We start from the raw sequence: 22,698 nt of genomic DNA on the forward strand, positions 1-22,698 counted from the left end.
ATTAAAAAAAAAAATTGAGTCGTATTAAAATTTAAGATAAAGGGATCATTTCATGTAATAATAAATTTTAAAAATTAATATAAGCTTTAGAAAAATACATACAATAATATTATAGCTTTTTTTTCCAAGAATTGTTTTAAATGTAGAATCTAATATTAGTATGTATTTATTCTGACAAGGGTGTGCATATGAAATCGGAAAAAAAACAGTCGTATATATCTATCTATTGGAATATAAGATGGCTAAGTCCTGAGAGAAATACAGAAACGGAAATTGTAGATATAACAAGAAAAAATTATTGAGAATGTAGGCGATATTAGAAATATTTAGGTTGAATACAAACTTTATTATTCACTTACACCTTTCATAATTTGTGCTAAGAAATTGACAACCGATATTTTCAAATGAATGAAACAGTTAATATTCTCAAAGTCGTTATGTCGCATTATTTACGTAAATCCAATTAAGTAAAAAATTCATGTGTTTAAATTTCAAATTGTTTTTTTTTTTTATATTTAACTTTTGAGAGATAATTTCTGTATTATATTAAATTAGATTTTTTAACTTTAAGTTAATTAATGCATTCGAAACTGTATTATAAGAAAGATAAATTATAAAAATAATATGCGTAGTGATACACTGTTTTTCAATATTTTACACAAATTAAATGATCTGTTGTTTGCAGGGAAAAGATTCATCATGTAAAAGATTCAACTGTTTTGATTCTCTTAATATCTTGACATAATTTGTTTGCAAGTAAGTAAGATGATATCTATAGTACTCTAAACGAGTTTTTATTCTTATCCGCTAAGTTAACAGTTTTGGTTAAAAAAGCTGATAACAAAGTTGTTATACTTTCCTGGTTTTGGTTATTTATTCTTATATAGTAGAAAAATAATAAGTGAAAAAAGTTTAAAAAATTCAATATTTTAAACTTTGATCGGTTTCCCCACCCCTAATATTGCCCGTAAAGAATTTTTTCGGAGCTACTTGTACTGCTACTATGCTCACAAGATATAAAAAAAACTGTTAAAAAATATGCAATAAATAAAAAGTTAACTTTTTATCAATTTTTGGGGAAGGGGAGAATTTGGGAGTAAATTTTTTTTTAATGGTTCGTAAGCACATACGCCATGTACTGAGCCTAATATAAAGTGGGGTTATATTGATAAAATTTTAAAAAAATTGACCCCAATAAAATATCTACTCACCCTCTGAAAATATTGACCCCAGACGTTTACCAACAAACTGTCCCATATACATGAGTCTCTATGGCAGATTTCATCAAAGTCGGTTTATTCAAAAGTAATTAAGCTTCAAACACGCCAATACCTACATACGAACATAAGCCCGAATTTTTTTTTGGGGGGCTCCCAAAAAAGGATCATGAAACGTCGAGGAATGAAAAATCCCCACAACCCATTTTTTAACTGATTACCATACTTTTTGTATGAACGAAAGTAAAAGTTAAAGATTATGGTTTAAAAGATGTTAGAAGAAAGAAAACATTAATAAAATGTTGCAAAATAGGTGTTCAATACGTATAATCTCGGCTTCGGTGTAACATAAATCTATGAATAACAAGATTCACTTGTTTTATAGGTTCTATAGAATAATGCTGATATTTAATTATCTAAATGACTAGGAGGTTAGTCATGTCTGAAATTACAGTAAACTATAAGCAGCAGAAAAAAAGGATTTTCCTTGTGTTTTACTGATAAATGAGAGAAAATCAACTGAGTTACTCAAATATTTCGAACGAATTAAGATTTTTTTGGTAAATAGATGGTATTTGTAAATTAGATGGCATTAGTATTTGTTAATCAACTTTATGAAATGGAAATTAGTAGGCAGGAAGAAAAAAATTAAAATCACGATTGTCAAAGCAAGACGTTATAGGCGAAAGTGGGATGATTCTTTTAGTTGAAAGCAGCAGTCTTGCCTGTAATTCGTAAGTAAGAAAAAGTAGTCTAGAAATTGCAAAACAGAAAATAATAATAATAATCTGTACTTCCAAAAAACTATGTACATGAGTTGCAGTAAGTAAAATGCCAGAATATATTTCCAAAATAAAAGTTTATTTTTTATGGTAATACAGTACTAGTTTACAGTAATAGATACATAAAATTGGCGTACATAAAAACGTTGTTATCCAATGAAATAAAGTTTTTGATTTAAAAAAAATTATAAAAACATACAAAAAGTTTAACTAACTTTTTCAAAGTTCTACTTCCAGATAAAAACCAGCTTTAACCTGTTATTCAAATTAAACAATCCAAACCTCAATATTAATAATGTTGTTACGATACGACTCCTGAATATGATATATACATTCAGGTCCAACAATATTCTATCAAGTCCTAAATAGGATTTTTTTTTTATAAAAAAGAGGTTTGACTTAGCACTAAGTTTACGAAAAAATATCAAATTAATTCGTTCAGTTTTAAAAATAATACTGATTTCTTATCCGTAAAATTTCTAAGCAAAAACCTCCATAAAAAAATTTGAGAAAACGTTTAAAACTTAATTTTTTTGTTTGTTTTTTATAGATGTGCGTTGTCTTTACTGATATATATATATATATAGGAGGATGGGATTCTTGCTAAATCTGAAAAAAATGTGATTGGCTTTTACTTCCAGATTGATTGACTCTCAGTTTCAGTAATCTCTTCTACCCGAGGTTCGACTAAAAATCGTGCAAAATTTCGCTTAAATATTTGAAAAGCTCACACACAATTTATCTTAATAAGTGATCTACAATAAGTGTTAAATAACTTCTCGACAGTGAAACATTAAAAACATAAAGTTAGTAAATGTTTCTATCTCAAAACGATTTATTTTTTCGGTACGAGAAAAAATAGGTCGTTTTTTCTTGGAGAGAATTGTACAGTAGGCCACTTTTGAAATTAGCTGTAAAAAATATTAAAAGGGCCATTTTTGTCAGCGTAATCGTGGTCCGACATTTTTTACGTTTAATATTTGTCTTAATGTTCTTTAAAAATGATATGTCACAACTTTATTTTTCTATTTAAAACTTTTGATTTGCCCTCCCCCATAGGTGGAGTGTGGTAATCGCACACAAATAATGAGAAAATCATTTTTTTACAAATTAAATATTTATTTACTGTTACGACACGGAAAATTCACTTCATACATTTAAAAAATCTGATGTGGAAACCAGATGACTTCCTTGTACAACTATTAAATTACATACACACATTTTTAAAAGTACATATAATTTTATTTAACTAATAACTTCTGATTTTTTTTCATATTTCTATTTTTTATAGTTATTATTGAATTACTATTTATTGTAAAACTTTTGTTACAATTAGAGTTTAATAATCATTAATAAATCGATATATTCAAATTAAAAAAAGGAGATGAAGTCAGATTTCAGCCGATCCCTAACCCTTGTAAGATCCAAATATTTCATTAATTAAAATGTTATTTTTTCTACAACTATGGAACCAATAAAAATAAGTACTATAATATATCGCTGGAAAGCTCTCAATGAGGGCTTATTACTGCAGTTAAGAAAAAGTTCAAAAACCAAAGTTTTTGGATTTTGGGCTTTTTTGGAAACTTTTGGTTCAGTCGACTGCAATCAAAAGGGAAGATCCACAACTAGATGTTACAACAGTCCTAAGTCCAGAATTTCAACATTCCAAGACTAATCGTTTTTGATGCGAGATACATACGTACGTACAGACGTCATGCCGAAACTAATCAAAATGGATTCAGGGGTGTCAAAATGGATATTTTCGTTTAAATCTGAAAACCTACTTTTTTGCGATTACAATCTTCGTACGAAGTACAAAGATGTAAAGAAGAATGAGATGTACGAAATGATAAGATAAAAAAAGTCAGGCACCGTCGAAAACCGAGACCTGCTGATATAGAAACCGACATACTAATCACCACCCATTTGGTATTTATAATAAATAAACTGGCTCACAATTCATTACTTTTTAAAAATTATTTTAAAAAAATTCTAAACAATTTTATTTAAGCAATCTGAATATCCCATCTAAATGGAATTAATTTAAACAAATTTCCCTTCTACCTGTAAAAGTAAAAAATTATGAAAAAATTTCAAATCCTAAAACTAATTATGAACTTAACCAGTTCACTAGGGAAACGTTTAGTGCAACCATTAGATTCTACCTTGGTCAATACTGACGGTGGTTTAACAAGAGTTTCATAATAGCTTTTTGTAAAGTAGTAATAACAATGATGATGTAAAACGATAAAAACAAATTCTGCATTTAGATAAACCAGTATACTTGGCTATATTTGAAAAAGTTTTACATGTTAAGAGTTTCAAAAATATTTTTTACTAAACATCATAAATTGAAAACAAAACTACTCAAATTATATTTTAAAAAAATAACCAATGTTAAAAGTGGAAATAAAAGTAATAGTTATGTTATACGATCAGTCAAAAAGGCACAAGACACGATCTCGAGAAGTTTGTAAACTATGAATTATTAAAACACGTTCAGTGCTGAGCACTTGTAGGCGGTATGGTCTATTGGTTGTACAGCGGCTTTTATTTCACTACTTGTGGTGGTCAGCATGTTACTGATGATTCGGTGTCTTATGTTAGCGCATAAAAAACGTTTATATTTTGTTACTGTGCAATTCGTTTGTAGTTACATTGAACCGACTTTTTTTGGTGAAATTTTAAATTTGCGTAAACTTTCACTTTTAACTGATACAGGTATAGAAAATGAACTTATTTGATAACTATTTGTATTTCAGTCGGTATTATTAGACAATTTTATTTATAATTAAATTTTATTTTACAATTACATATTGATATCATTATTTTCATTTTAAATTAATACTTTTTAGCGATTATCTATATCCTTTGTAATAAAAACGTACGTTACAAAAATATCTAAAATTTTATTATTATTCTTTTAAATAAAAACGTTAAAATATACAATTTAATAATTCATTATGTGTTAAAAACATAGTAGTAACATAGTAAACTTTCTTCACTTGTTTGTCAGATCTATTCTAAAACAAGTAAACAAGTAAGATGGTCGTAAACAAGTTAGTTGGTAGATATGATCAGATGAGAATAACTGCAAATCAATCTATATGATACAAAGGTAAAATAAAAAATGTTAAATCAGTTATTGATAAACGGAATAAATAGAGAATTTATTCCATGTAGATAAGCACAGGCTTTTTAAAAGTAAAATCCACTGATTTAGGTCTTTCTTTTTTCATAAAACGAAGAAATAAATTATTATTATCTTATTAAAAGACTAGAAAATTATTTAACATAAACTGGTAGCATGAATATGTAAGAAATTTACGAATACTCTGACCGCGTAGGACGGTATAAATTCAGTGCTCTTTCGTCTCCCGTGCACACCACGCACTAACGCTGGTCGTTTTTTGGGGGTTTTCAGACTTTTAATATTCCAAGATAAATAAAAATGTTGATAACTGGTATACTTAAGCGAGTTAAATACAAAAGCATAACTCAATACGGATGATTAAATACACTGATGAAAAGCCGGCAGTAAATGTGTTAAAAAATTAGCGTTCGACACACATGCACGCACACACACACACACACACACACACACACACACACACACACACACACACACACACACACACACACACACATATATATATATATATATACAAGAAAGTTTTTAGATAATATGATTAATCAGGTTATACATCAGTTCTTATATATTGGTTTGTTATAAGTCAATACTCGCCAGCAGTATCGTTAGTCGGACAAGAACGTGCTTTACGATATTATCGTAAAATTGAGTTCAATAGCTCATAAAAACAAATAAAATATAGTTAATATTAACACTTAAACATATAAAACTGATCTAAATGATCTACAGAAAAATACACATATTAACTACATAAACATTTAACAAGTAGCATCAGGTTGCATATTACACTAGTAATATGTATACAACTACATATGTATACATTCTGTATTTATAAGTAATTAAATAAATATATTAATTTACCTTTCCAAATTAATTACATTGCGTATGTATTGACAACTTAATTATACAACGGAAAACATTAAAAGCAACCAATAATAGACGGTACATACCTTGATGATTTTGATATCGTCGTAATTAATTGTTCATTATTTCACAAACAAAAACATAAAACTTCGATTAACTTTAACATCAACATCAGTATTATAATAACGAACAACAACAATAAAGTACAAATTAAACTTGAACAAACTACAAAGATTTTCAGGGCCAAATAATTTAAAAATGTTGTAGAAACCCGTTTACATTTACATAAGAAAAAAATACTTTTGAAATAAATGTATAATTAGGATAAAAATACGACACTCTTTTTATTGTAATCAACTCAAAAACTTAATAATGTAAATTCTATAACTGTAACAATATTATTAACCTCGTTATCGTTCAACACGTTACATTTGTCTATACGCTACCGATTCAACTGACTTCCTCTACTATTAAAAATGTTAGGTTAAGATACAGCTACTCTACGCACTGTTACGTCATCGCAGCTCCAACAGCATGCCTCAACACCATTTTATTTTTTCCCCTTTTTGTATTGCATTCATAACCTTTAAACACATTGCACAATTAATTATGTGAGGATTACAAAAAACAATTTTCAAAAATTGTCAAGTTTTTTTCAAGTTCCATCCCTTCACATTATCAATAAACCATTATCCGTTTACGTTAATACAAAATTAGATTAATTATTGATATTAACACAGTCCCTACTTATTTTTCCTTACCTTGAGAATTTAATTTTCTTATCTACAAAGGATTTTTTTTTTAATTTATAACTTTTTTTAACCTCCGGGACCATCGTTAGGTATTGATTTAGCGGATGAGATGAAATGGTAATTTTGTAGTGTGTGAAAATACTATGCCTGACCACGATTAGAACCTGGGACCTCCGGATGAAAGGCCAAGGCTCTACCATTCGCGCCTCGGAGGATAGCTTTTAATTTACCACTAGAAATAAAGCAGATAAAAATTAAAGTCTTCTTAGTTTGTCTCGGCCTTTCATCTGAAGGCCCGGGTTCAAATCTCGGTCAGGCATGGTATTTTTCATACGCTACAAAATTCCATTTCCATATCCCACGCACAAGCTTCAAGCTTATGTGGCGATATTATCAAGCAAAAAAATATAATAAAATAATATCTGAATGTTGAAAAAATTCTCTGAAGAAATTTATCTTCCAGTAATCATAATTTTATTTAAAATAAAAATGTTATTTCAGAGTTTTGTTCTGTGATACTAAAAGACCTGGGAACCTACAGTATCCTTGGATATTGTAGGGACTCAATTCATTAAAGAAAACTGGTTTAATACGTTAAAAAAAAGTTATGTTTTCTTTAATTTGTTTGATAGAACACAACTTTAAAAATATTAGTTTGGATATGGAAAAATTTTAATTATTTTTAATTGATGGGTTTGGTTCTTGGTTAATAAGGGCATCTCAAACTCAACATCATGTTTTCTATAAGGGTAGGACAACATTTTTAAAAAGAACAGTTAAAAAAACCAATATTGCAATTCTAGTTAATTGATAGAGACTTGGTGTCAGAGCCCCTAAAAAAGGCTAAGAGAATAAGCCTGTTTAGCAAAACTGTTTTTTTTATTTTTTACTGAAAATACAACAAATTTTGTAAAAGAAGCCTCTGAATATGTACATTAATTAAATTTTTGTTATTTAGGGGACTAGGGGGCTAGAAATCCTTGATTTCAAGGGCCTGAACATTTTAGACACTTTTGTATTTCTTTATTTTTTTCTTTTCAGAGGGTGTTACAGACGTTCAAAAACATTAGAATTGTAATACATCTCAACGATGGTACGTTTCTGAATGAGAAGACTCATTTTCTGTAGATTAGTGGTTTTCTTAGACTCAGATTTTATTTTAGGTTTATTCTCATATTATAACAAAGGTGTGATAAAGAGAGTGGAGTTAGGAGTGTTTATTTGGGTTGATGTAAATATTCTGAAGCCTATTGTACAACAATTTCAGCTATGGAGCAATTCTTTGGTTGTGTAAACTGAATAATTAAGTAATGCCGGATAACCAATTATTAATAATTACTTCCTTTATTTACTTTCAAAATTTACACTTCATTAATTAAACATTGCAATGAGTTATAATAGTTATGTTTTTAGTTAAGTTCACATTTATTCACATTTTAAATATATATTAAATATGTCTAGCTAGAGCAATAAAAATTTAGTGATGTTGTTGCTAATACATCTTGAAGGAAAATATATTCATATAATTAATTCTAACAATTAAGATCAGCTGATTCATTAACAAATAAGAAAGAAGAAAGAGGAAGATGACAGGAGATGTTTACATTAAGCAAGAGGACAAAGAAAACAAATGAATCTAACACCCATGACACTTGAAAATGAGCAAGTTTCAAAGCGGTGACGGCCTCTGTGGTACGAGTGGTAACACTCATACCACAGGCCTTTCATCCAGAGGTTCCAGGTTTGAATCCCAGTCAGGCATGGTGTTTTCACACGCTAAAAAAATTTTCATTCATCTTATCCTCTGAAGTGATACCTAATGGTGGTCCTGGAAGCTAAAAAAAAATTTTCATAAAGGTGTAAGGATTTTTCAATATGTTTTATAATTCTATAGATTATCTGGGGCCAAAAGCACACTACAAACATAAAATCTGTCTGTACACTAAAGATAATATACTTGTTTTTTAACGAAAACCTGCTTCTAGAAAATGTATTAAACAACCTAAAACACTGTTTTCAATTAATACAAAAAAAAATAATAAATAAATAACAAATAAAATAGTAACAAACATATTATAATTAAAAACAATAATCCATTTTTATCGCACTTTTTATTTTAACTGAGGGCTGACGTATTATTTATTGAGTAATATAGTTAAGGCTTATTCTATCCAGATAAAAATGTATCTGATTTTATATAACACTATTGTATCTGCAAGTTATCCATTTCATAATAGTAAATCAAATAAAAAAAAAAAAATCTACAAAAACTGAGTAACAGACATTTAACACAAAAATATGGATTACAGGAAAATTTTTAAAATGAAGTACGTTAATAGATAATAAAATGCAACATTTTTAAGACAAATTTAAGGAGAGAGACATTTGTGGCAAAATTTTGTGAAAAATACAATATACTGCAGCTCTTATACTTTATGATTCCATAATTCCTAGAATATACCAAGAAAACATCAACAGGAAGAAATAAGTAGAAGAGAGCCAATTTCAAATATTAAGAAACTTGAAACAAAAAGAATTACATATTAAGAAACTAGGGACAGATGTTACTTAACTGCACATTTCTGTTGTCATTTGGCTGTAAGCAGTTGCAGGATTACAACTGCTTACAGTTGGGTCATGCATTAAAAATATAAAAAATGTTTTATTCATAGTTGTAAATTTTACATAATTTATTAAGAATATAACATCAAGATCTTTCCCTACAAGCAGGCAGTGCATGAAATGCATTAATTTACAACAGAAAAATTATTCATTTTTTACTTTAATCGATCTATACCGGTTTTTCTTGTGATTGTGGTGTTCTTATTTTTCCCCTAAATCATTAAAACCCCTTAATTATTTGAGGACAAGGATCAAGTTAATACTTGTACTAAAGGTCTTAAATGGAGATTCCGTCATGTTACACTTTCTCACCTGCTCCCATTTTTCAAGAATATTTTACATACTCTTAGAGTTGACATAAAATTTAGACTGACTTTAGCATAATCAAATTATAAAAGATTATATTTATGTTTTTATGTTATGTATGTTAATTTTTTTTTAACTATATACATTGCATACTACATGCAGTGTAATTGTGATTTACATAGATGATATACACTATATTTACAATCAGAAAAACTCTTGCAAACAATTCAGACCCTGTAATTAACATTCAATATACACAAAATGAGAGTATAGTGAGAAACTCCATCAATAGTTAAATTAATCAGATTACTAGCATTTAACAATTTATTCACAAATATCTATAATTTGGAGCTGTCTAAAGCAAGGCACTATGCAAGGTAGATAGAGAATGATTACTATTTTAATTATGTAAATTATGACATAAATTAAATAAATCATTCAAGTAGTTAAAGCAAGATGTTTTTAAAACAGGTCAGAAGAGTTTTGCAGAGAAAAATATAATAAATGCAATGATGGATTACGAGTACTTTAAGTTTTTACAATAAAAATTGACTGAATAAAGATCTTTATGAGAGAATTTCAAAGATTTTGTACAAATGATATTATTACACAACCTAATGCACTGGGTCTTTACAGCAATGAAAACTTTCATACAATATAAAAGTAAAATCTACAATTTTTTTTCAGTTGATTATATAACAGCCTCAAAGTATAAAACCTTTTTCTCTAAAAATCTATATCACATACAAGGTCTATGATATTTGATAATTAGGATATTATATTTGAGATTTGTGTTGATAATTAGAAATTAATAAATTATCTTCTGTATATTTATTTTCATGATTTCTATAATCATTAATCATCATCATAATTATGATGGAAAATTAACAGATTAATTAGAAGGGTATGATCCATTTTTGCACTGCAATCATATAAATCCTTTCTCTCAGCTGATCTTATTCAATTCTCTATAAAACATACATTCTAACTCTTATGCCTTAGCCCATTTACAATTTTAATTTCATTTTAATATACACTGTTAATAAAGACAGATTTTGTTTGTTTGTTGATCTGGAGCAATTTAAGAATGGATTAATCATTACAAAAAATTAAATCATTATTTAATAGGTTTTAGATATTACTTCTAAGTGTCATTTTATATATTGTTATTTAAATGTAATCAGTTTAAATACAAGTAATTAAAATTTATTCCAAAAGCTTATAACATTAGACATATTCCAAAGAATACCCAATATTTCCATAAATTCAGGTTACTTCTATCACCCAAAGGTCTGCCTGTATTATTACAGGTAACTTTTTCTCACCAAAAAAAATTTTTTTTAAATTTAAAGGTGAACTATGGAACACACATTATTTTCCACACTGACCTCAAAACAAATATGGCTATTGTCTATGTTGTCATATCTTGCTCCAAAGATTTTCCCATGTTTTTCACCAGGTACCCCCCAAAACCCTCTTAAATATTACGAAGAAAGAGTGAAATATTTCAATATTTGAACTACTTACTCTTTTCAAAGTATATATTACCTTATGGAACAGCCAAAAAAAATAATGGCATAAGAAATACAAACCCAACTAACCCCAACCCCTCACAGTTGAAAAACAACTTCCATATTGTTTGAAAAGAGATTTTCTACTTCTAAAGGTGATAAAATAAACTGTAGCGTCATATAATTTGAAGAGTCTGCACCTCTAGGCAGTATTTTAATATTAATTAAAATACTACTATAATGAAACCATTTTCCTTCACAGCTGTTCTCTATGTTCAGGAACTGTACTAATCTTTTTAAAAAATGCAGTGATTTTTAATGTTTGGTAGAATATTTTTGTTATGATTTGCTCAGTTTGATATGACAAAATAATAAATATTATCTTGCATCTATTTGATGTAGCTGATTTTTTAGTGGAATAATATTTAATATACTTTTATGAATAGATTCTGGCTTATGTGTAACCACAAGCTTTTCAAATATTACTTCTCAGTGGCATTTTGTATATTGTTATTTAAATGTAATCATTTCCATCCAAATACAAGTAATTAAAACTATTCGAAAAGCTTATAATAGCAATAACTGTTAGAATTAAAATAAAGTAATTACTATGTAAATTACCAAACAGCTGTTTTTCAATTATTAAAAAACAATAATTTTTATTATTAACATTTTTAACATCATTTTAGAATGTAGAACAATATACAGTAAAAGAAACATGCAACTACTGTAAGCAAAATCTCAAGGGTTAATCTTGAAATAACTGACTTCCTTGCTTCATTACCTTTATATTGCTTGATGTTGTCATTAAATATTGGAGTATAACTATTTGTAGTACCACTATTATCATCAAAAATTATCTTTTCATCGCAAAGAGACATTTGTATTGATTCATTTAACACTGAACTTCTTGAAACGACTTTTAAATTACTCTGTCTTTCTTTCTGCAGTACAAGAGATAATTTCTTTGGATGGTAAAAGTTATTTATGGTGTATAAATTTGCTAAGATAACTTCAGCTTTTCTTTTAACAAAACTTACTTTTTCATCCATTTCTTTTGACAATTTTTTTATATTATTTAATGTAGACACACAAATATTTTTATTCAACCTTAAAGTATTCAAATATTCCATCAGTTCATTGTTATTAATTCTTTTATTATCTGATGAGATCAGATCTGTAAGATTTTTATTTAACACATTTAAATTAGTATAAATATTTTTATTTACATCATTTTGTTGTTTTATTTCTGTATATAACTGTTTGTTTAGTAAATTTATATCATTAAACATTCTTTTTATAATATTTCTATTTACTGCAATAGAATTTTTCAACAATTCTATACTATCAGAAACAGTCTGTAAATTATCATGATCAGTTAAAAAATTTTCTTGCAAAAATTTTACTTCATCAAAAATATTTTTTCCTTTTTCAGTTAAATTCATGCAGCAATTTTCTATACAATCTACACGATTTGTTATAGTCTCCACATTTTTTTGGATATTTATAACATTATTAAGTAATAATGATTCAACGATATCCAGTCTTTGTGATAAAGTAGAAATAATTGTTTCCTGTGCCTGTGTTTTTATATCACCACATAATTTTAATAGATCAATATCTTTCTCAATGAAATTTATTTTATTTGAATTTTCAGTAATCTGCCTCTGAAAATCATTCTTAAAACAATTTAAATTATTTGAGAATGTTTTTGCTTTTTTGTTAAATATATTTGTAATTAGTTTTTCTTCAGTTTTTCTATGAAATAATTTCATAAAAGAAAATATTTTCTTTAGTTTTAAATCATTTAATTTTATTACAAAAGATAATCTTTGCTGAATAAAATTTATTTTCTTTTGTAGACCTTCTGTCTTATTTTCATTTAAAATAATCCTTGATTGGAGTTTACTATTTATAAGTCCAATTTCTTTTGAGATATCTTTTGTATTTGAAAAATTTATTTTAATTTTTTTGCATAACTCCATTTCCATTTTCTTTATATAAAGTAATACAAATTTCATCTTACTGCTGTCTGAAATTAAAATCGATTTAAAATCCTTTTGAAGAATATTTAATTGTTCGTATAAATTCTCAATATTTTTTGTATTATTTTTATTACTTTTATTAAGATTGTTATTTACATGCTTCAAATAATGAGATATGACATCAGTTATTTTTATATTTTTTTTAATAAAATTTTCTAATTTACTAACATCCTTTAATACTTCATTTTTAATTACATCAATTGTATAAGAATGTTCTTTTTTTAACTTGGAATCAAAGAAATTTTGAGAACTACAAATTTTATTATAAAAATTACTCTGTAAAGATTTTGTTCCAGCATTACTTATTAATTTTTTCCAACAATTGACAAAATGGATTTCTAATTTTCTATTTAAATTATATACAGAATGATTAAGCAAAAAATTAATTAATTTTAATATATTTAATATGTGCAATTTTTCTGGTACTTGTTTATTAACTTTATGTTTATACCTTTTTCTTTCAGAGCTGCCATTTAGGTATTTTAATTTATAGGCATTTTTAAAAGATTTTTCAGTAATTCTATTATATTTAAAGAAACTTTTATTTTTCAGATATGCTGGCTGGATTTCATCAAGTTTAACATTTCTATTCATTAAAATTTTTGGTATAAATTTTCTATTTGTAGCACTTTTGTTCTCATCAATAATGCATGTATCACGTTTTACCAACAAAAATCTTGATCTATTAAAAGTAACACAAATTTTCAACCTTTTCATTAATAAATTTTTATTTGTAAAAAAAAACAACTCTGCTTTAATTGAATCTGAATCCATTATTTTATTTAAAATCATGTTGCTTAAAAAAGTTGCTTTAGTGTTTATTACTAAAAAGTATTGGTCTATAAATGAACACCTACCAGCAGGAGGATTTATACATATTTTTAAATTAATAAATGAAGATTTTTCAACTTTGAGTAAATCTAAATCAGCCATTTTGTTCTCCTGAACATTTAAGGTCAAAATATATGGTTCTATAAAACATAATATTGTATTTAAACCACCAGAGCAATATATTGGGTTTTTTGCAGTTGTTTCTAAATCAATCTGATTACAACTATTACCAATAACTTGAAGTGAAAATGATTTATCATTACATTCATTTATTCTGATTATCTTCATTTTAATATTACTATTTTCCATGTTTTTTTCAATCCATAAATATTTTGTGATCTTCTCGAAGAGTCTTGAGTTTACAAAAATAAAATTTTTTATAACATTATAAAAATAAAGTTTATTAATTTTACTATTTTTATCGCAGTTTAAGGCTTTAATATTTTTAAAAAATGTCATATTAAAAGATAATATATCATATAATTTTAATTTTAATTTGTCATAATTTATTGATTTATTTTCATTAAAAAATTGAAACAAGTTAAACACTCGCTTTATAGCATTTTTATAATTTAATTTGAACAATTCTAAGTCATATTCCCTAAAACAATTTTTATTTATATTTGAATTCATATATTTATGGTATAGATTAATCGCTGCATTGTAAGATAATTCTGAGGGTATCATCATTGGTAATGATATATCTTTATACATTGTATATGGATCGCTGATATTATTATTGATATTTTTATTAGTACAACTATTATACAATTTTTGTTTTTTTATTTCCAGTAAAAAATTTATAATTTCTAATTCTGTAAGGTTTAAATCCCATTCCAAATTATCCAGTAGATAGTTTGAACTTTTTAACAGAATCAAATCTTTATCTTCATTGTTTTCAGTCTTCGTGGAGTTATTTTCATAGTTATCACTCACTGTCTTTAAATAACTGCTGTTCTTAATATTCTCTCCAATTGATGGACTTAATTGTTTCATAACTTCTACTTTATTAATTTTATTTTCTTCATTCATTTCATTTTTTTCAATTATGTCATCACTATTCATCATTTTTATATATTTTTGAAGAGACTCTACTTTGTGTTTTATTTCATTTATACTTTCATTCAATTTTTCTAATGCTTTTATAGGTGATATTGAATTTTCTATGATCTCCTCTTCCCTCAACCTCAAGTTGTACGAATTAACATTTTTAAAATCACTAAAAAGTTTGTAATAATCTTTATTAAAATTATTATTGTAAAAATTCATGGAATTTCTTTCAAATTTATATTTTGTTAGAACAGAAACACTGCTTTTTCCTTTAAATGAGAATAACTTTTCTTCAGTCTATTAAAAAAAAAAAATTGTTGATTCAAAGTGAAATAAAATACTGCTAAATTGGAAATTATTATTTTTTAATATGTAAATTAAGCAAAAATTCTCAGAATATAACCTACATTAGCCACATTAACTTAACCCATTGAAAAAATTAGTAGTGCCTTTTCTACAAAGAAACACCTTTGGGGATTGGAAGACTTAGCTGGATAATATCATTCTGAACCTTTCAGAAAGTTAAGCATTTAGCAGTTAACCTGGATAAGAAAATAATTTGGAATTATCTTCCAAGCAAAATAAACTCTGGTCATTAATTTTTTTATTTTTGTTTTTCGTGGGTTTTAGCTTTGTTAAATTAATTTTTAATCTTTTTTTTAAATTTATAATTGTTTAGGTAGGAAAACACATATCTACTGTTTGATAGCAACATGAATAGGAAAACCAATTCTGTACATTGATCTTATTTGTTTTAAAGTGCTCAGAAGAGATAAATAGTTTTTTCTTATATATAAACTTTTCTATGTAAAAAGGTAAAATTCTGAGAATTGAGAAACATCAAAATATAATTAATTTGCAAACATGAATTTGTATCAGATTATTTAACACCATGTTTTAGCAAAAAGAAAGGTAAAATACTTACTCATTGTGGTTTTTTGTGGTGATTTATTTAAATGTAACTTGTACATATTTATTAATTATAAAAGATAGGAAATGAAAATATTTATAATTTTTTATATTTTTTAAAATATCAGTTTTTAAAATATATTTAATATTATTCTGAAATTTTTTAGAAATTATTTTTTATAAATATCCTGACAAAAATATAATAAAATAATGAACATTGTTATAACTAAAACTTAAAATTTAGGCATATTTTAAACGGAAAGGTGAGATAAATAAAAAGGTAGTAAATAAATCCCATAATTTTCCCAGGAACTGAACCAGAGACCAGCTGATCTAGCAACCTACACAGTATTTTAGATATAAACAGGGCACCAACAGTATGATCTTAAAAAAGGATATTGTGCTAAGTACACATATATGATTAATTAGTTAATGAATATTACCAACAACAACAGCAAAGTACTGATAAAAAATAAATACACCACATTCAGAAGTAAATTTTACTTTTAATAACAGAATCACATTTTTTAATACAAAAAGTACTTGTTATTAATTTTTGTTATAAAAATAATATATTTTTTATTACATGATATGAAAATGGATTGTGATTTTTAGATTTTTACCTTCAATTCTTTATTCACTGATTATTTCTAGATTGTTACATTTCAATTGTTTAACAAATCCAGAGCAATTTTTAAATTGGCTACAATACAAGCTTTAAACTTACTTTATACAAAAGTGAACTGAAATCAATATGTACAGTATTTTTTTAAACACACTATTTCAGGGACGCAGAGTTTAAACTTTCAATCTTACATATTCAGAGCTTATTGTTTTTGATAAAATATATTTTTTATTTATATAATATATATTGGCCTACTCAATAATATATTATATTTATTTATTTTACATTCTATTTTGTGCTGTTTTCCATACTTAACTGATTCACATTTTCAATTAATTTTCATTCCCAGAGATATAAATTTTTATTTGTTTTTATTCTTGCCATTTATTAACACATTTCATTCAGTCATAATTTATCTGTTTATTATGTGTGTGTGTGTGTGTGTGTGTGTGTGTGTGTGTGTGTGTGTGTGTGTGTGTGTGTGTGTGTGCGCGCGCGCGCGTGTGTGTGTGTGTGTGTGTGTGTGTGTGTGTGTGTGTGTTTCTTTTTTACTAATTAAAAAATTGACTATTTTAAGAGTTTGATGATATGGAAACTAACTATCACTAAAATGCAGGTTCAATACATGGTAAGGTCTAATTTATTCATGTATCATTTTTATCCATTTCATTTCTTATTAATATATACATAAAAACCATGCTCAAATTGTAATAAAATAATATAAAAATAATAAAAGAGCTAAAACACAAAATAATTATTACTTTGTGAATATTCCATATAAATCCAACTAAGTATCCTGACCCATTGAAAAATACAGAATTTTTTTTTAACATATCAATAAAAAATAAAATAACATATGTTTATAATGTTATTATGTTTTTTTATTTTTTATAAAAAAAATACAAAATATGTCAGGAAGTAGGGTAAATCCTATTGTGAATTTAGCAGTGAAAATTGTTTTATTAGGTTTAATAATTTTTCAAGGAAAATATAGATTATTCCTGCTGACTGAGAAATAAAATACAAGCAAAAGTTAGAAAAGAACACTTTATAAGTAATAGATTAGTTCATTTAACATTACCATAATATGAAAAACTATATTTACATTACCTTTGACGGTAAATACTGACTCAAAATAGAATTAACATGATTTATCTTATGTTCACCATGATTGCAAGCAACTTTCCATAAAAACACTGTTGCACTTCTTATTTTTTGCAATCTTTTTCTTATATTTTTACAATTAGATTCACTTAGTTTCTGAAAAATAAATAAATCAGATTTAAACAGGAATGAAATTCTAATTTAGTTTTACTTTGTGTAGTATTAATATTAATTAATTTTTTTCAGTAATCTTTATCTAAAGCAAATATTTTCTTCTTCATACATTTGACTACATTTTAGTTCTTATACATTTGATCCAAACAACTACAAATGGGATAATTTTAAAAGGCAATCTTAACCTTGAGAAAAATAAAAAAGAAATTAATGATTTTAGAGAGAATGCCTCATACTGGAATAAGGCTAGCTGTAAGCAATAAGGAAATGTAGCATGAATCAGGAATTAGGATATTAAAAATGTGACTGATGAAAAAATAAATAAAAGACATAAGGCAAGTTACAATCTGATCTAGCTTGTTAAACAAACTTCTATAGATAATACACATAAGAAAAGAAGACAAGTCTTAAATATTAAAAAAATAAACTTGATTGTTTGCAGATTGTCGCCACATACAGGCCGAGCATCGCCAAACCAGCTGACAGCGTGACACATCCCACTACTGTGACGCTGCAGCCCCACCACTTTCACGTGCGTCTAAAAGACAAGTACCAGCAGAACGAAAGATTAACCAACCACCCATCCTTCTTCCTAAATCTTACAATTATGTCTCCGCTAGCACATGTGACTCCCTCCAGAAAGGGAGCACATTGCATTCTCCAAACACTAGGGCCAACGAAAGGCGTATTCCTCCTAGGCTCTAACACCAAAAGGGCTTCTGCGGACTGAAAGAAAGTCACGTCAGGAAAAAGAAGCTCATATGTGGCTGGTCTTCCAAGGTCAGTTTCAGTTAAACAATTTCTTCCTGGTTTAAAGGATCAGAACACAGTGAATAGTTCCATCCATAAATTAATCCAAATAAATATAACTGCCATTAAATAGATAATTATCCGCCCGATAAAAGAAAGATACGACTGCAAGGGACTTTTGTCTAGGTTCTGTGATTAGTAGGAAGATACATAAATCTCCTACTATCCTTGAGTTCTATTCCATTCCATCAAAAGATTATTCATTGCCGACCATCACCTGGAGAAGAAAAAGAAGATGAAAGAAGAAAGAAGAAGCCCAAAGTGGGACTTACCAGTGGATGCCAACTCCCCGGAGCAGCAGGCCTGGCCAGTCCACCAAGGGAGCCGCTGGACATGGATGCTACCTTCCCATCTAAGCTTGCTTGGCTTCAAGCACCCTAGCCAGCAGGCCGGTCAACTTGCTCATCAGCAGAAGCTACCCCCACCATGGTATCGCTCAGGTAGAACCAGCTAGGCCATGCTGGTGGAAGATGACCAACACTGACCCAACACTGCAGGGCTGTGGGGGCCATCCCACAGCCCTGCAGTGGACCATGCTGCAGTGGAAATCCAACTGCCGCTGAAAGGAAGCTTTGTCCGATTTCAATGGACAAGCTGCAACTTCCCAGCAATTACAGCTGAGTCAACATTGTCGGATACCAATTTCCAGAACCAACAACCCACCTCAGAGCTACCTCACAAATCACACAAAACAGCCCTTTCCAGGGCCATCACTCCAAAAACCTGAAACAGTCTTTTTCAGGGCTACCATAAGGTTCTAAGGTGTCACATGACATTGAAGTCATTTTGCAACACCAGATGATAAGATTAAGTGACAGATAAATATATGGTACAAAAGAATTGATAAACAGGAAAAGGTTAACACAAAAGAAAACATAATGACAATGATCAAACTGAAAAATAAAATTATAGTGTTATTGGAAGAAAAGAGAATAATTTTACCATCATATGTTTTCTGAATTTAGAAAGAGATATCACAAGATGACAAATTAGTATAAAAACTGGCGAGGCCAATTTGTGACAAGCTCATTTTAAGATAATTTAAATGTATTTTCACTAGTATTGCTTTATAGAATATTTAGTTGTATTATTATGTAAAGGGAGATTTGTGGTTGCTCTAAAAAAAGGAGTAAAAACAAATAGCATGAAGTAAGTCTAAAGCTTAACTGTTATGGAATCCTAATAGTTATGATCAGAGATGCTTATTTAATATTAAAACACTGATATGGAGTAAAGGACAAAGTTTCTTATTCATTAATTTATTTGCTGTGGTGAATAAAAAAGTAAAACACTTGAGTGTAAAGACATATGAAATGGTAGAATGTACAAATAATAAATAACTCTCTAGTGGAGATTTGGCTGATTTTTTTTTAAGCTTAGTTTGATACTTTCACATCATTCTGGTGACATGCAAGGGTTTTCATTAAAAATTGGCTTTTTACTACCTAGAGAGAAATCCAGTTGTTGCAGCACATTTAAACCGACATGTACAATTCTGATAAATAATAATAAGCTTCTATTATCTTGAGTAAAGGACAGATGCCCACTACTTTTAAAAGAACTGCAGTAATCTTTTGGATGGGGATTTTTGTCTTATAAGATGCCTGGAGGAACCATATTAAGACTGTGTAACTCACCTCTTTCAGCTACATTCTTGCATCCTTCATTTTGTATGGTTTAATAAAAGTGTTTCTGTCTATAGACCTACTCGCTGGGGCTTTTGGTTCTTATTTGGGGATGGTTCAGAAACCAACAATCTGGGACTGAGGTGCTATCAGGAAAGGAAGGACTCTTCTAATCCTTTCAGTGAGCTGATCTTAATCTTAATGTTCAGAAATGTGTTCACCCCTTCACAGCACAGTCCCAAATTTTTAACATTTTTATTTTCTATAAAAACAAATAAGGTTAAAATGAAATAATTTCTTTATTCTAAATAAAAACTGGAGTAAAGCAATAGTAATTTGTAATTATATATATAACATACCAGAATTGTTTTCATCATCTCAAGTTTCTCTCTCACTATAACTGGTTTGTTTCTTTTGTTATAAGAATTACAGTTTTTATTTGACATCTGTAACAGATTAATTTCAACTTACATGCATATATACCATATGTTGACATTACTTTTAAAATATAAATAAACTGTTTAACCTGCTAACCAATTATGAACAAATATTAGGCTAGCACACTGACAACAGGGAACTCAACAAAAAAGAATGAATACTTTCTCTTTTCTTTCAACAGTTGTGCCAGCTTTTATCTTTTTTAGTGGCTTAACAGACCATATAAAATAATGTGTTTAAATAGTTTTTCAGATGATAAAAGTTGTTTGTAACTATCTGGTCATGACTATTAACTTTGTAAAAATGCCCATTTAATGTACTTTTTGTTTATGTCAATCATTTCATAATTTCATGTTGTCATTTACAATCTTTTGAAAAAGTTCATGACTATGATTGTAAGTTAATTTTGTACATTACATAGGAATAGCTTTAGCTGAGAATATGAAAATGATATCACTAAAAGACCATTAATAAAGACATAAAACACTTAGAAAAATGTTGCATACACACACACACACACTGTGTGTGTTTATATAAAACATGCACAAAACGTGTATAAAATATATATATGTATAAAATTATCAAACTTGAAATCGTAGGTAAAAAAAGTGGTATAAAGAGTTTGTATTCATAATATGTCACATATCTATAACAGTTGTAGGTAACTAACAGAGTCACATATCACTGTCCAAAATTACACAGCATAACAAGCATCCCATTCTACTCTTTCTAGGAAAAATGAAGAGTAAAGTGGCTTTCCATTGGCTTTATCACTGAGCTATGTTTACATATCAGAATTTCAAGCACACTGAAATAAGGTGATATTCAGCTTAGAAGTGATTTCTTTGTTCTGTTTACCAAAGGGACTATTTGTATAAACAAAATCAAAGTGTATAAACCAAAGGGAACACTGTCATTATTCTTAGAGAAAGCAACTCTGCTATCTCTTATACCTCATGTGCTTTTCATCCATGCATGGGTCTGTAATAAATAACTATATGTTATGCTGCATAAAATAAGTTAACTTCTTTTGAATACACAATCAACATATATCATTTAAAGACCACAGTCACATCATGCGCTTTTTTTCATTTTTATTCTGTCTGTAAAATACAAAAATTTCATGGAATAAATCGTAAAATGATTTTTTTACCAATGCTTTGAGTAACTGAGTACCTGTTCAAGTTCTGTTATGTCTCTAGTTATGTGAAAAAAGTACCCATTAACAATGATGTTTATGACTTCTAAAAAGTATAAAAACAACTTTAAAATTAAATCATCATTTCAAAATAAAACAAGATAATTGAATAAAATGAAATGAATTTCATAAAAATGAGAAAAATTAGCAGCATTTAAAAACCGTGTAAAAATATTTCACAGTACGTTTCTTTACTACTTTCATTTTTAAAGACCAGTAGTTTTAAAATATGATTTCTTTTATAAATTAATAATTTGTAGAAAAACTCTATTATTTATAAAATCAATATTAATAGGTATATACAAATACACCAACTTTCTACTGTAATTATATAATTCTATTATATCAGAAAAAAAAGAAATATATATATATATATATATATATATATATATATATACATATATTTACCTTAGATTTATTTGACTGCATTCCTTTTATCATACCATAGTGTATTCCTGTAGCCCAAACCAGCATACCAATAGAAATAATGACAGTATTTTTTCTGTGCAATTCACTTTTTATTTTTAACTTGAAACAAACACATTAATTGACTTTATAATTAAGATATCACTTTAAAACTAAATAATAATGGTTTTAATCATTCAAGTATAATTTTTAGACAATAAAAATATTTTATATTAAGAAAAAATTAAACAAAAGTTTAACGTACATATTCCAGGT

The 22,698-nt window shown here is 27.5% G+C and overlaps 1 protein-coding gene across 1 annotated transcript in view; it reads right to left on the minus strand.

Moving 5' to 3' along the window:
• LOC142322109 (zwei Ig domain protein zig-8-like) overlaps positions 1-6,466 on the minus strand; it is a 705,864-nt gene extending 699,398 nt beyond the window's left edge. The window contains exon 1 of the mRNA XM_075360807.1: positions 6,104-6,466. The gene's annotated coding sequence lies outside the window, so the exon portion shown is untranslated. The remainder of the gene's footprint in view (positions 1-6,103) is intronic.
• Positions 6,467-22,698: the final 16,232 nt, after the last annotated feature.

Source organism: Lycorma delicatula, chromosome 3, assembly GCF_047948215.1.
Source record: "Lycorma delicatula isolate Av1 chromosome 3, ASM4794821v1, whole genome shotgun sequence".
NCBI lineage: Eukaryota > Metazoa > Arthropoda > Insecta > Hemiptera > Fulgoridae > Lycorma > Lycorma delicatula.